The sequence below is a fragment of the Ailuropoda melanoleuca genome, chromosome 20, assembly GCF_002007445.2.
Source record: "Ailuropoda melanoleuca isolate Jingjing chromosome 20, ASM200744v2, whole genome shotgun sequence".
Classification (NCBI taxonomy): domain Eukaryota; kingdom Metazoa; phylum Chordata; class Mammalia; order Carnivora; family Ursidae; genus Ailuropoda; species Ailuropoda melanoleuca.
This window is the reverse complement of record NC_048237.1, coordinates 29,824,824-29,841,050: the sequence shown is the minus strand read 5'-3', so window position 1 is coordinate 29,841,050 and position 16,227 is coordinate 29,824,824. Positions and strand designations below refer to the sequence as shown.

Below are 16,227 nucleotides of genomic sequence, written 5' to 3'. Positions count from 1 at the left end.
CCAGGCGCCCCAAAAAAAAAACATATTTTAAAAACATATTTTAAAAACATATTTTAAAAACACATTATTCTGGGGTGTCTGGGTGGCTCAGTCAGTTGACCGTCCAACTCTTGGTTTCAGCTCAGGTCACTATCTCAGGGTCATAGGATAGAGCCCCTCCTCCCTCCTCCTCCTCCTGCTCTAAGCTCAGCAGGGAATCTGCTGGAGATTCTCTCCCTCCCCCCCCACCACTTGTGGGCACTAACAAATAAATAAAATCTTTAAAAAAAAAACCATTTATTATTCTATAAAAACTACGATTTAGCAGAATATATTTTACATAATTTATCTGAGCTCACAGAGCAACTGGAAAATAAAAGGTTAGAAGAGAAGCACAAGAAATATTATAGAAAAGGAACTAAATTGAATATATTTGTTGATTACTTTCTTTTTTCCCAATTATGTTAAAGGGTAGTTAAAGATTGGCTGGAACATGTTTCTACATGTTAAGAAATGTATGTGAGAAAGGGAAAAAAAAAATTACCGCATTTTAACCTTGTGCCCTAATCTACATTTTAAGAGAGCAACTCCTGAAAAACACATTACTCACCTGTCTTCCTGTCAGTTTACTGTGAAGTAGGGGCACATCTCAGGGATATTGCAGATTAAGCTCAGACCACCAGAATAAAGCAAATACTACAACAAAGTGAGTCAAATTAGTTTTTTCTTTTCCAGTACATATAAAAGTTATGTTTACACTATACTGTAGTCTATTAAGTATGCAACAGCATTAGGTCTAAAAAAGCAATGTACAGGGACATCTGGATGGCTCAGTCCGTTAAGCGTCTGCCTTCAGCTCAGGTCATGATCCCAGAGTCCTGGGATTGAGCCCCGCATCGGACTCCCTGCTCAGTAGGGAACTTGCTTCTCCCTCTGCCTGGCATTCCCCCTGCCTGTGTGTGCTCGCTCTTGCTCTCTGACAAATAAATAAAATCTTTAAAATAAATAAATAAGCAACATACATACCTTAATTTCAAAATACTTTATTACTAAAAAATGCTAACCATCATCTGAGCTTTCAGCGAGTCTTAATTTTTTTGCTGGTGGAGGTCTTAACCTCTATGTTGATGTTGATGGCCGCTAATTAATCAGGTTGCTGTGTCAATTTCTTAAAATAAGACAACAATGAAGTTTGCCACACTGACTCTTGCTTTCACAAACAAGTTCTCTGCAGCATGTAATGCTGTTTGATAGCATTTTACCAACAGAATTCCTTTACAAATTGGAGTCAATCCTCCCAAGCCCTACTGCTGCCTTATCAACTAAGTATGTAATATTCTAAATCCTTTGTTGTCATTTCAACAATCCACATCTTCACTAGGAGCTGACTCTTCAAGAAACCATTCTTTTGCTCATGCATAAGAAGCAACTCTTGGGGCGCCTGGGTGGCACAGCGGTTAAGCATCTGCCTTCGGCTCAGGGCGTGATCCCGGCGTTGTGGGATCGAGCCCCACATCAGGCTCCTCTGCTATGAGCCTGCTTCTTCTTCTCCCACTCCCCCTGCTTGTGTTCCCTCTCTCGCTGGCTGTCTCTATCTCTGTTGAATAAATAAATAAAATCTTAAAAAAAAAAAAAAAGCAACTCTTTATCTGTTCAAGTTTGACTATGAGATTGCAGCAACTCAGTCCCATCTTCAGGTTCTACTTTATTTTTTTTTTTTTGAGATTTTATTTATTTGTCAGAGAGAGAGAGAGAGAGAGAGCACAAGTGGGGGGGGGCAGGTAGAAGAGAAGCAGGCTCCCCGTTGAGCAAGGAGCCTGATGTGGAACTCAATCCCAGGATCCGGGGATCATGACCTGAGTCGAAGGTAGCCACTTAACCAACTAAGCTACCCAGGTGCCCCTTTGGGCTCCACTTCTAATTCTAGTTCTCTTGCTGTTTCCACCACATCTGCAGTTACTTCCTCTGAAGTCTTGAACACCTTAAAGTCATCCATGAGAGTTAAAATCAACTTCTTCCAGATTCCAGTTAATGTTGATAATTTGACCTCTTCCCAGGAACCACAAATGTTCTTAATGACATCTAGAATGGTGCATCCTTTCCAGAAGGTTTTCAATTTACGTTGTCCAGGAACGACTACCTATTGCAGCTACAGTCTACAAAATGGATCTCTTAAATAGAGATCTGAAAGTCAAAATGACTCCCTGATCCATGGGCCACAGAATGGATATTATGTTAGCCATCATGAAAACAACATCCCCATCACAGCTCTCAGGTGGCCAATGAGCAGTGATATTTCAATATCTGACAAGTAGGTCTCACTCGATAGCAGGCTTAAAATATTGGGTAAACCATGTCGTAAACAGATGTGCTGTCATCCAGGCTTTGTTGTTCCATTTACAGAGCACAGGCAGAGTAGAGTTAGCATAATTCTTAAGGACCTTGGGATTTTTGAATAGTTAATAGGCACTGGCTTCAATTTAAAGTCATCATTAGCATTAGCCAGTTAACAAGAGAGTCAACCTGTCCTTTAAAGACTTGAAACCAGGCATGGACTTCTCCTCTCTAGCCTACAAGGCATCTTCTTCCAATATAAGGCTATTTTGTTTACACTGAAAATCTGTTGAGTGTAAACCACCTTCATTAATCATCTGGGTACTGGCTGCAGCTTCTACATCAGCACTTGTTGCTTCACTTTACACTTTTTAGGTTATTGAGATGGCTTCTTAAACCTCATAAACCAACCTCTGCTAGTTTCAAACTTTTCTTCTGCAGCTTCCTCACCTCCTTCGGCCTTCACAAAATTGAAAAGAGTGGGGGCCTTGCTCTGGATTAGGCTTACGGGAATGTTGTAGTTGGTTTGATCTTCTATCCAGACCACTAAAACTTTCTTCATATCAGCATTAAGGTTGTTTTGTTTTCTCTTCATTCATATATTCACTGGAGTAGCACTTTCAATTTCCTTCAAGAACTTGTCTTTTGCATTCATAGCTTGGCTATGTGGCACAAGAGGCTTAGCTCTCAGCCTGTCTCAGCTTTGGACATGTCTTCTTCCCTAAGCTTGATCATTTCTAGCCTTGATTTCAAAGTGATAGATGTGTAACTCTTCCTTTCACTTGAACACTGAGAGGCCACTGTAGGGTTATTAATTGGCCTAATTTCACTGTATTGTTTCTCAGGCAATAAGGAGACCCCCAAGAAGTGGGAGAGACAGAGGAACAGCTGGTCAGTGGAACAGTCAGAACACACATTTATTGAGTTCACCATCTTATATGGACACAGTTTGTGGCACCCCAAAACAATTAATCAAAGATCACAAATTGCAAATCACCCAAAGAGAATAATGAAAAAGTCTGAAATATTGAAGAATTACCAAAATGTGACACAGACACACAAACTGACCAAATGCTGTTGGAAAAATGACACCAACAGACTTGCTCAACACAGGGTTACCACAAACACTCACTTTGTAAAAAAAAAAGCAAAATCTGTAAAGCGCAATAAAGCGAAGTGCAATAAAACAAGGTATGCCTGTATTTATGAGTACGGCTAATGAAACATGATTGGAAAGGTAGTGAAATGGCAGCTTCTAAAAATCTTCCTATAAAAAGGCTGCCATGTAACCTTTACCCCTTCCTGCATCCTGCAGTGTGAAAGAGGCTCCAATAGCTGGAGATCCAGCTAGGTCAATGAAGACAACAGGCAACAAAGAGTGGAGCAGTAATAGTATGGAAAGAGCCAAGGGGTGGGGTAAGGAATGAAGATAGGCTAGAGGGCTGGCTCTCGACTGCCCTGTTTGTTATACACAATTGTCAAAACTCATCAAACTGTCTGCTTAATATCTGTGCATTTTACTGTATTCATCATGCCTCAAAACAAGAGAGAGAGATACTATGAGTGCTATACCAGCCCTAGACCACATATCTGAACTTTTGTAAGAGAAGTATTTTGTTGTTTAACCCACTATTAGTTTAGATTTTCTATCACTAATACACTTTTCATATTACAATATGTAAAGGACAAAAATCAAGTGAAAAAGGCAAGATAACAGTATGTAGATTCTACTACCACCTATGTTTTTTTAAAAGGTAGGGCAGGGGTGCCTGGGTGGCACAGCGGTTAAGCATCTGCCTTCGGCTCAGGGCGTGATCCCGGCGTTATGGGATCAAGCCCCACATCAGGCTCCTCCACTGGGAGCCTGCTTCTTCCTCTCCCACTCCCCCTGCTTGTGTTCCCTCTCTCGCTGGCTGTCTCTATCTCTGTCAAATAAATGAATAAAATCTTTAAAAAATAAATAAATAAAAGGTAGGGCAAATAGAATTGTTGCCTCCAGTGAGGGGAAAAGTGTGCCCAACAGACAGAAGAGAGACAAAAATTCGTTTTTTGCACCTTTTGGTATTTTGACCATGTGAACACATTACCTATCCAAAAAATAAATGCTCTTTAATCCTATTAAATATTCCTTTTAAATTTTCTGAAATTTTGGTATATGCAGATTTTAATGATTTGAAGGCTTATATTGACTTTAGTTTCAACATGATCTCATATTGGACTAATTACCCAGAAAACCACTAGACACAAAAATGACAAAAGAATATGTTGGAAGGAGAAAAAAGGCAAGGCGAGTACTGAGAACTCTTCTTTCGAGGAAAAAAGGCAAGAAAATATTTTAATCCAAAAGAGAGGCACTGGGATCATTCTACTGCTGGAAATATATTATTTATCTTCTAATTTCTCATTATCTACTTTCAGTAAGAACAAACAAAGGCAGCTAGCAAAATCAAAAAGGCCAACAGGGTTTTTCTCTGATTAACTGAAACAATCATACAAAAGGTTCTTTCTTGTTAGGCAAGTATAGATTATGAAGAGTTACAAATAGTAACTGAAAAAGTCTGTGAATCAGATTAGAAATTGAAATAAAATGAGGATTTCTGAGAAATTTATCAAACTGACCTTCCCTGGTTTTCTTATCTCAACACTTTTAAAATTTGCACTTTTTCTCAGTATAAACAATGTTACAAATATTTACCTGATGCTACAGAAAACAAAGATTAGTAATTGTCAGACTAGTCCTTAAGGGATTTACGCAAGAAACCTATTAAGACTTTTAAAGGAATTCCCATTGAATTAGATTACTGTGGTCAAGAGGCAACATGTATTTAAACTAGGGCCTTTAAACAAGAGAAAAATTCAACAACTGTTTGGTAAAAGAAATCCTTAGAAACACTGTGGGGGGGGGGCACCCAAACAGACCTTTAATAACATAAAATCATAATATTTAAGTAGTCCAAAACATGAACTGGCAAGCAGATTTTAATCTTCAAAATTAATTATATCTATTAAAGAAGCATGCTGTCCTTGTTTTTCTGTCCCTTAAAAGAAGAGGAAATCCACGAGACATTCATAATGCAACAATTCTTAAAAGCTTTACAACTCCTCATTCTCTACTAAAAGGGGATAATTAAAATTTAAACGGGATACACAAGGCAGATTCGCAAAACAAGGTAGCAACTACAGTAAGAATCACATAATTTTTTTGGTACTATACTCAATATTATTTTGGGTTATCGAAAAAATCTGTAATGCAAAAGCTAAGCACCTAGACCAAATAAAGAAGAGAGAAAATAATTCATTTTTTCAATTCAGACATAAAACAGTTACTAACATGGCTTAAGTTTTCACTTAAATTTCAAGACCATCAATTTTTTAAAAAATCAGTAGCTCTAAAATGTTTCATAACCGTAATTTTTAAGTGTAAAAATATTTTATACTACAGTCTTACAAATATATGCAACTTGAATGTAAAGTTATGTTTTAATTTGAAGAAAACTTATAACCTCCTAATTAAAAAAAAAAAGTGAACTTTCCAGAAGTTAATATATTTTAATAAATAAATACCCAAACGAAAAATTTTACTTAATGATATTTGCCAAAAAGAGAGGAAAACCCACAAGGTGTTAAATAATAATATTCTTAAAGACTGCTATTTGCCAGGGACACCTGGGTGGGTCAGTTGGTTAAGCATCTGCCTTTGGCTCAGGTCCTGATCCCAAGCTCCTTGCTCCATGGGGAGCTTGCTTCTCCCTCTGCCTGATGCTCCCCTGCTTGTACTCTCTCTCTCTGATAAATAAATAAATAAATAAAATCTTTTTTAAAAAAGGCTGCTATTTGCCAAAGAGTATATAGAAGATCTATAAAATAGTGCTAAAAGAAAAGTGACAGAAGTTAACTAATGCACTTAACATAATGCCTGGCATCTAAACCATATTGCATATTTTTTAGTAAATAGTAAACAAGGAGGCCTTGAAATTCCACAAGTTAAAAATGTTGGTATATAGCTATTTTACCAAGATAACCATATAACATGTTAAATATAAGACAGGCAAAGAAAATATCAAATGAAAGATAGGATTCGTAAAACATAAAGCTATATATGATCTTCAGACTTTTTTAGGATCCATTTTCGTCATCCTTTTTGTAGTATTCCAAATGAGCTAAAACTTTGTAATGGATGGTAGAGCTCTTCAACTACTGCCTGAACTAGAGAAACCTATCCCCTAGGGCTAAAGTGACTAGAGTGCAGAAAGTACCACGAACCTCCAGAGAATAATCCTGATGACTGAACTTGAAATAAAATCTCTTGGCCTACTTAGGAAACAAGTTTGCCACTCTTGGTTCCTGGACAATAGAGCAAATGTGTCCTTTGAGACTTCCTTATCAAACCCAAATTTCATCTTCAGAAACTCCAGCTAATCAATAATTCCCTACTGTAGTACTAAGAGTGATCTTACAGCTTCAAGTAGACTACTTTATAAACAAAATTAAATTCTTTCATTTTCAAGAACCAAATGAATACTTCATTACACAAACTCCTACAACTGAATTTGCTAGGTGTCTAAGTTAACCAGCAGAGTAGAAAACAATTTCAAAAAATTTAAAGGTACAAATTTAAATCCCCCCTTAAAGATGAGGGGGAAAAGGGGCACCTGGCTGGCTCAGAGGAACATCCGACTCTTGATCTCAGGGTTATGGGTTCGAGCCCTACATTGGGTAGAGATATAAATAAATAAACTTAAAAAAAAGACGAGGAGGGAAAAAGCTAAGCCTTTAACTATGTATCTACAATTTGGAGACATATGATATGAAGCTTAGCATTTAGTAAGGGAGATAAGACTAATAACATTTATGAAACAATAACAATGAACAATGGTAAATGATGAAGTGCTAAGGTGAGGCTGAGTACTCAATATACACAGTGGGAGCTCCGGAAATAGATTGTAGAGAGGGACTGGAGAGTCCAAAGAGATTTTATGGGAACAGGCTCCTCATAATGGATGCTTACATCCGCAGAAATGGAAAAGGAAGGCACAGCTGGGGAAACTACCTAACTGAACCCGAGGTTTGTTGCAGGCAGGCCCAGAAACATGGGAGGAAGAAAGATGGGATGAACCACCTTATGAAAAGTCTTAAAAGCTACTTTTAAATGTGATTCAGCAAAGTAAAATCCCAGTGGGATTTTTGTTCAATTAACCCAACAAGTGTACAAAAAGACTGAAGTGAGTAAATAATGGATTTATGAAAACTACAGAGACAATTACAGAAATCTAAACCCAGAATGATCATTGGTCTAACTCTGTGCTATCCAACACAGAAGCCACTAGCCACATCTCGTTTTTGAGTATCTGAAATATCACTTGTCTTAACGGAGATGATATTTACATCTATATTACATTTATATTACATGTAAACTATCTCAGTAATTTTTTATATTGACTATGTGTTGAAATCATGCTGTTTGGGATTTATTATGTTAAATAACATTATTAAAATTATTTTCAGCTGTTTCTTTCTACCATTTTTTTAAAGATTTTTTTATTCATTTATTTGACAGAGATAGAGACAGCCAGCGAGAGAGGGAACACAAGCAGGGGGAGTGGGAGAGGAAGAAGCAGGCTCCCAGTGGAGGAGCCTGATGTGGGGCTTGATCCCAGAACGCCGGGATCACGCCCTGAGCCGAAGGCAGACGCTTAACCGCTGTGCCACCCAGGCGCCCCTCTTTTTACCATTTTTAATGTGGTAATCTAGAAAATTTTAAATTACGTATGGCTCACATTTATTTCTACTGAACAGCACTGCTCTATGGTTAGCTTAACTTTTCTGACACTCCCACTCCCATGATTTGAAAAATTTTAACATGCACCCAACATAGATGTATATTCTTCTAAATTTTACATATATGCATGTACTACCAAACTTCTGTATTTTACATACATTGTAAAACAAACACAAAAATAAATACTAAAAGGATGTAAAAAGTAACTAGAAGTTCTAATACTTTTCTTTTTGCAACCCAATGGACTATCCCATACGCTCCATACTGGAGACTTAGGTTATTAGCAGAGACACTGATCAAGGGAAAGACAAATCCAACTGAAAGATTCACTAAAATTTAATGACTGGTCAACTATGGAAGCAAAGGAGAGGGGATGACATAATGGACATCTACTATTTGCTACTCAGCATCCAGTAGCCCCCAAATTTCCCTCAGGAAAAAAAAGCTAAGCCAACATGCTGTTTAGGTAGCAATGACCCCAACCTCAGCTCCAGGGGTAGGCGCAGGCTGGCTAAACCGGTTACCAAATCTTATCTGGCCTTAGTCATTGGTTCAGAAATGTCAATTTAACCCAAAGTCAATGAGATACGCAAGACATTTGCTGGGGCCCCTGGGAAGAGAAACTCTCTCCTAGCTATACTTCTTAAGCTGAAGTGCAAAGATCCCCCAAAACGTTTACGTATAGAACTCAGGGTGTCTATAAACTCAGATGAGGGGGCAAAAGACACCTTTAACTTCACTGAACTTAAATGAAATTTAGCATGTCCTTCTTTTGTGAATCTAGTCAACAGACCACAATATTAGTAATACCAGTCACTTTGTCACCAGCAGAAATCACAGATAGTTTCCTATCACATTATCACTGGTTGCAGACACCTACAAATAGTGACAATATTCACCACTACTCGGAAATTATTAGAACCATACTAAACCTTATTATAACAAAGAAGCACATACTATCTTACAATTTTTAAAAAACATTTTAATAACAGTATTTTAATATAGCTGCTGTTTGCTAGACCTATGTACTTTATTTAAAATAATTGCGAAGGCCCTCGGCGGGTGTTGACATGATTTCTGGTCAGTGCTCTAAATGTCAAAGTGAAGAAATTCAATGAAGCCTGGGTAAATCGTGGGAGTAACTATGACTCTCTTAAGGAAGCCAAATGCCTCGTCATCTAATTAGTGATGCACAGGAATAAGATCCCCACTGTCCCTACCTACTATCCGGCCAAACCAGAGCCAAGGGAACACGGAAAGACGACCCTGTTGAGCTTGACTCTAGTCTGGCATGGTGAAGTGACATGAGAGGTGTAGGATGAGTGGGAGGCCACTGGTGACCCACCCTTCCACGAGGTGGGATGAGGTTGGCCAGCCTTGAGGGCCACTGGTGAAATACTGTTACTCTTAACCGTTTTTAAAAAAAATAATAATAATAAATAAATAACCCAGGAAAGGACTCCTACAGGCGTCAGACTGCCAAAGGAGTGGAGGAACAAAGGTCAAGAGCCCTGCCCTACCACTTCTTCTGAGGCACTCATCCCTCCCGTCTGGATTTGCTGGCATGAGGACCTAGAGCTTGAGCTGCTGATGAACATCCTGGGACCACAAAGGGACAAACACATCAGAAGCAGAGCTCATTAAAAAAAGGAAAAAAAAAGAAAGATGAGATTCTGATCACATAGTACAAGTGTACCAAGCTTTGCCTTTGGACTTTTCAATATTGTGAGCTAGTAAATTTGAGTTGGTTTTCTGTTATACCCAGAATATAAAAATCGAAATGATACAACTGATTTCAATAGTTTCTATCTCAGGAAACTAGGACAAAACCTATGGTCTTTGCACAGAAACAGCAAAATTATAAAAAACTTGACTTTTATAATACATTAAGGGAATCTGGGGAAAATGAGTTTAGTTTTTCACAAACTGAGTGTCACTCGGTATTTACTCCAATCCATTCTCACACAGACTTCCTGTTTTAGAGAGACTGAACAACTAAAAACTACATTTTCCAGTTGCCCTTGAAACTAAGGTTTCACATTTGACCTAAGTGCAGCTAAGCAGACATACCTGCATAAGATATGTAGGGCAAAAAAATAACACGTAATGATAGTTCTGCCCAAGGAAGTTAAACCACCTTTTTTTGTAGGAAGTTAAACTTCTGTCAAGTATGGTGGCAGCAGCTTTCTGATTCAACAACATGGTCCCCAATGGCAGTAGCTCCCTTAGCAGCCAAATTCTGCAGTGTCATTCTGGGGTTGATTCCTACAAGCTCTATCTAGTCTGCTCACTCAGCCCAAGGTACATCTTTCTTTCTCAAATCCTATTTGCTACAAGTATTTAAATGCTCTTGCTACAGACTCTTGAACAAGTACAAAGTAAACAAGGTCATACAAAAAGCAGCATCCTATTAGCAGTTAGAAAGCTAACAAGAGTTAACAGCTAAAGAATACAGATGTAGCCATGACCTGGAAAGAATTAGAACTGAGAAGCCCTAACAGCTAAGGGTCAGATAACAAAGACCACAATAAAGAGTCAAGACAAAGCTTTCAATAGTTTAAATCTGGAAGAGAAAGAAATGCCAGCATAGCTGAGAAACCGGATACCAAAGAACCAAGAAAGGAGAGAACTCAAAAAAATGAAGAAGTCATCTACACAATTAAATACCAGAGATAACAAACAAGATAAGAATTTAATCTGTTTTTCAAAAGATTTTTATTTATTCAATTGAGAAAGAGAGAGAGGAAGGGCGCAAGAGTGGGGGAGAGGGCAGAGGGAGAAGCAGACTCCCCACTGAGCAGGGAGCCCTACTCAGGACTAGATCCCAGAACTCTGGGATCAGACCTGAGCTGAAGGCAGACACTCAACCAAGTGAGCCCCCAGACACCCCTAATCTGTTTTTTTTTTTTTAACATTACTTCCTTCTTCAAAAATTATCACTGGGTATAAAATGTTTATACTCATTCCAAAACTGGGTCCCAACCACACTTGTCTACTACTGTTCTTTAATATAATTAACTTCTAACTTCAAATCATACAGTTTATTTAAATAAAAAACAAACCAAAACTCAACTCTTCCCTGGATTCTAAAATAGAGGCCCAATTCAAGACCCATACCTAGGAAGCTTTCTCTGGCAGTCCCAGATGCCTCCTCTGAATTCAAATAACATTTACTTATCTCTTTTCAGACACCAACACCTAACTAAAACCCAAAATGAATTATAAGCTTAAAGAAAACAGAAGCTGTGTTCTTCATTTCTTTATGTTCTGAACACCTACCACGATGTTACTCAAATATGCTAACAAACTAGGACCTTTGAACAGGTAGTTTCAGAAGAAACTAAAGACTGCAGAAGATTAAAAAGTTAATCAAATTGACTCGGAAGGTACATGAAGGAATTTTCTCTAGTGATAGTAATGTTTAATATCTTGACAGGGTTATAGGTTACGAAGATGTATGAACTCAAGCTAAGGGTACATAAGATTTGTACATTTTACTGTATATAAATTTTACCTTAAAAACAAGTAAACTGGGGCACCTGGGTGGCTCAGTCAGTTAAGTGTCCGACTCTTGATTTGAGCTCAGGTCATGATCTTGGGGTCCAGAGATCAAGCCCTGTGTGGGACTTAAGATTCTCACTCTCTTCCTCTGCCTGCAACCCCCTCCCCAGCTTCTGCACTCTCTCTCCCTTAAAAAAACAAAACAAAAAACAAGTAAACAAATAGTTCATGATGGGCACACTGAAGTATTTGGGGGTAAAAATACAACTAAATAGAAGACGGATTGATGAAAGGATACAGGGAGAGAGAGGAGGGTAGGATGGATGGACAGGTAAGTACATATGGCAAAGTCCAAATTATAAATTATAGAATCTAGGTTTGTCGGTACTTATGTATTCAATTGTTCAACAAACAGTTCTTGCAACAATTCTTTTCTGTGTTAAAATTTTTCATAATAAAATGTCAGGGAAGGGATGCCTAGGTGGTTCAGTCATTAAGTGTCTGCCTTCGGCTCAGGTCATGATCCCAGGGTCCTGGGATAAAGCCCTGCGTGGGGCTCCCTGCTCAGTGGGGAGCCTGCTTCTCCCTTTCCCCCTACCACTCCCCCTGCTTGTGCTCTCTCGCTTGCTCTAATAAATAAGATATTTTAAAAAATAAAGTGGAAATGAAGGCTGTGAGAGGCTCACGTATTTTGCAGGTTTGTCAAGAAAAGGAATGAAAACAATTAAAAAATAAAAGTAACAGCCTTAGAGAAGAAAGAATGTACATACATGCCTCAGAGTGGGATGTCTGGATTCTACCTCTTCGCTCTAGCTCTAATTTTACACTGCCTACACAGACTATTTCTGACCTTGTGCTCTTGTTCTTGACTCAAAGAAAGTGCTCACTCACTAAGCTCCATTCATTTTAGAATAATCAATATTTGTGGAGTCTAGACTCTTTGCCTGTATAATAATCCATTCCCCATTCTTTTCACCTGAGTTTCTAAATACCTCCTTAAACTGACCTTAAGATGAGACCTCTGGCCAATCTGGCATCACATAAATGGTTCATCCTCTTGGTCCAATTCTGGCTCCTCAAACCCATGGCCCTCCATGGTAAGGGAATATGAAAACAAAGGTCAAGGATCCTTGCAGCAAGGACAATTCATCTTCATGTCACGGTCCCTGGCTGAACACTTGGTACAGAGGTACTCAAAAAATGTTTGTTGTATGAATGAAACCCATGCCTTATAATAATATTTAATCACACATATTAATGCTTATTAGTTTCATATTTATACCTACATTGTTCTGACAGTAGGAAATGTATGTGCTAAAATTCCAAAGTTGAATACTTAAAAGGAGAAGATCTGGAGTCTCCTCTGTGCAGAGCTAACCAGAAGATGGAGTTGGCAATGGTAGGTTGGTAAACTCTCTCAGCTAATGTTAAGAAACACCTACATTTTAACCATTCGTAATGTCCTACATAATATAGTACATCAGCTTCAGAATACATAAACGTCAACAAAAAAGAAGTTAAATTATACAAAGATAAAGAATGACAGGAATTCAATTTCCACATAACCTAAACGCATTTGGAGTTCATCTGCTCTTTCTTGTTGTTGCTTCCCAAGGACTGTAGATTATGCACTCGCTGAATTTTGCCTTTGTTGCACATGACTTAACAAGGAAGGCATTCATTATACCATAGTAGTGTCCCTCAAGTATCTGGTTCTAAACAGCTGCAAATTTTGGAAGGTAACACTAAATGATGTCTCTAATGATTAGTATGTCCTCCCCCAACAAATATTAAAACAAGATTAAGGCTTACTAGATTATCACAACTGTCCAAATTAAACTGACTGAGCATAAATTTAAGTTCAAAAAATAAAGTAGGAATTTTGCATATGAATTTAAATTCTATGTGTTAAAAGAATTGATCCAATAACCTTATCCAAAGAATTTGGAAAATTCACAAAATACAGCACTTTCATTCTTCATATTTGTTTTACCTATCCAAAAGATGCCATAGTCACGAATGAATGAATGACTTAGTCCTTTCAAATGCAGTAACCGAGTAAGATAACAAAACATTTTAAAATAATAAATCCGATTTCAAATAAATTCCCATTTATAAGAAGTAAAAGCTACTTCCTAGACCCAAAACTTCAAGGCCTGGGTAGAAAAACATCCTGCCAAAGGTAGAAACAAGCTGTAAAAATGTTTCAGAATAGTTATACAACTCTATACATAAGCTGGCTTTTTTACACCTGTCATTGCTCCACAATCACATCAGAATACACTAAAGACATTATTCTCCACCTATTATCTCATTTTCCATTAGGAAAAAAAATTTATAACTACTAACACGATAGAGGGAAAACAGCACTGCCAGGGAGGGGCTATTTTATTATCATCATTTATATGTCTTTCAATTTACGTTTAACTTGACTTTCATCCCTTTCCATATATACAAGTACACTTAATTTACACAGAGCTACATAGCCTGCCCCAGAAAGGTCACTTGGAAAAAGACACAAGCAAAGTGTCCTTCTGAACTTCCTTCAATTTCATTACATAGTATCTTGCCATGATTCTTTCATCTTAGAGTAGGTTAACACCCTCACTACCAGCAGTTTCACCTTAACTCTATCAGTCTTGAGGATCCAAAGGCTCAAATTTTGTCTTCAGGGCCTTCGATCAACACTGTTAACATATAATTCCTAATTTCTTAAAAGAAAAAAATAACTCTCAGTAGTACACACAATGCTGTCAAATTTCCAAGGTATGCCGAGTGAGGATCAAAATGAGATTTACAAGAAAGCCTCCTTTTGTGAACTTCAGTCAAATCCAACAGTATTTAATGAGGGTAATTTTTGCTTTCATTTCCTGTGTTAATGTACACAGCATAACTTTCACCAGCATGTTGGTGCAAAATCCAGAGAGACAATCCCTTATCAATCACTTTTAAAGAGCAAATGGAGAACAGTAAGTATTAACAACAAAAAACTACCCTTACAAATCAAGGTCAATAAGGAAGGACTGAGGAGTTCTACCCAAGCATCCGCTGAAAACCCTAAATTGTAATAACGCTTTAATTTTAAGGCAGCTACCTTTCTTTTTTTTTTTTTTTAAGATTTTATTTATTTATGTGACAGAGAGACAGCCAGCGAGAGAGAGAACACAGCAGGGGGAGTGGGAGAGGAAGACGCAGGCTCTCAGCGGAGGAGCCCGATGTGGGACTCGATCCCAGAACACCGGGATCACGCGCTGAGCCGAAGGCAGACGCTTAACGACTGCGCTACCCAGGCGCCCCATGGCAGCTACCTTTCAAACTAGATTCTATTTAAATGATCCTATAGAGAGGAAGAAATTATATTGATATGCTGAAATACCTGAAAAGGGTCAGTAATGGCAAGTGACTAGCTTATTTTCTGGTCTGGCCTGATCTCGTTTGAAAGCTATGGAAGAAAAACAATATTCAGAGACAAGGCACTTACTTAAATGAAATTCTGTCAGTTTCATATTTGAAAGCAATACACACAAAATTTTAGTTACTTGTCCAGACAAGCCGTCTTGGAATATGTTATTGTCATAGTCCAGTCTTAGTAGGAAAGCAAGAAAACGGCTTGCTGATAAGTTATAGCCATAGGAAACCTTTAATTATCCATGATAGCGCAGGACAAAGACAACCTAGATAAATTAAATCGTCAGGTAATTATTATTTAAAAAGAATGTTGGATTAATTCAAACCTCCCTTCCCGCCCCTCCACAACAGAAAAAGTTCAAGATCTGCTCTCCCTCTTCCTAGCCACTCTCTAACAAAAATGCAAACAAGCAAATACCGTATATAATTTCAAGACTGTGTAGCAAAAAAGAGTAAGACAAATTGAATTATCAGTACTCCAACCAGTTCTATTTCTTCAGCACTTGCAATCACAAACCATCAAACTAGGAGTTCAGTTTCCTGAAAGGCATTTACATTAAACACTCAATCCCCCCCCCAAACCTCCAGACTTAGATTTTTCTAAATCAAAAGTGTCTTACATTGAACTGTACTAACAATGCTTGCTTGAAATGTTAAAGAACTTGACAACTATTACAACTGTAAAATGCTGGTACTGAACCACTTTCGATTCAAATCCGCTGCGATTCCAGGCGTCGGCAGAAGACTGAACTTCCTTCTTCTCCCCTCCCGGTCTTCCCCGCCCTTCCGCGCGCCAAGGTCCTAGCCGGGGGCCTGCTGTGACATCACAGCCCATCTCTTGGAAACCCCTGACGTCACAGACACGAGGACCCAGAGCACTATGACCTCATCGCTGACTGGGGCCGACCGCAGTCGACTTGCGCCTGCCGCGAGGCGAGAGAAGCTTCTGATCCCCTGTCCTGGCCAGTCCCCGAGAATGCTTAAGGGCAGGCGTCAGCTCACCTGTGCCGGGGCGGAAAGGACACGGTGGCCGAGCCCAGGCGGGCACGACCAGGCGAGGCGACCCCTACCCAGAGTCCGACTTCCTCACCGGCCGCGGGTCACGGAGGTTGAGAGAGCCGGTCCAGTACCTCCTCACGGCCTATCCGTGATCTCCTTAGCTTCAGCCCAGACTGGGGACCCGGCTGCCGCCTGCCGGCCCGCTCGACCTTCCGTGGCCCGCGGGG

General features: G+C 38.9%; 1 protein-coding gene across 3 annotated transcripts in view; it reads right to left on the bottom strand.

Annotated features, from left to right (window-relative positions):
* The window catches only part of FBXO34 (F-box protein 34), an 83,688-nt gene extending 67,467 nt beyond the window's left edge, over positions 1-16,221 (bottom strand). Inside the window, exons 1-2 of one of the 3 annotated variants that reach the window (XR_004622163.1) lie at positions 16,004-16,221; positions 11,696-15,267 (exon numbers count right to left, since the gene is read on the bottom strand). The gene's annotated coding sequence lies outside the window, so the exon portion shown is untranslated. Of the gene's footprint in view, positions 1-11,695; positions 15,268-16,003 lie in introns of those variants that run through there. The other 2 variants (XM_034648469.1, XM_034648471.1) reach the window with 2 other exon arrangements.
* Between the last annotated feature and the right edge of the window lie 6 nt (positions 16,222-16,227).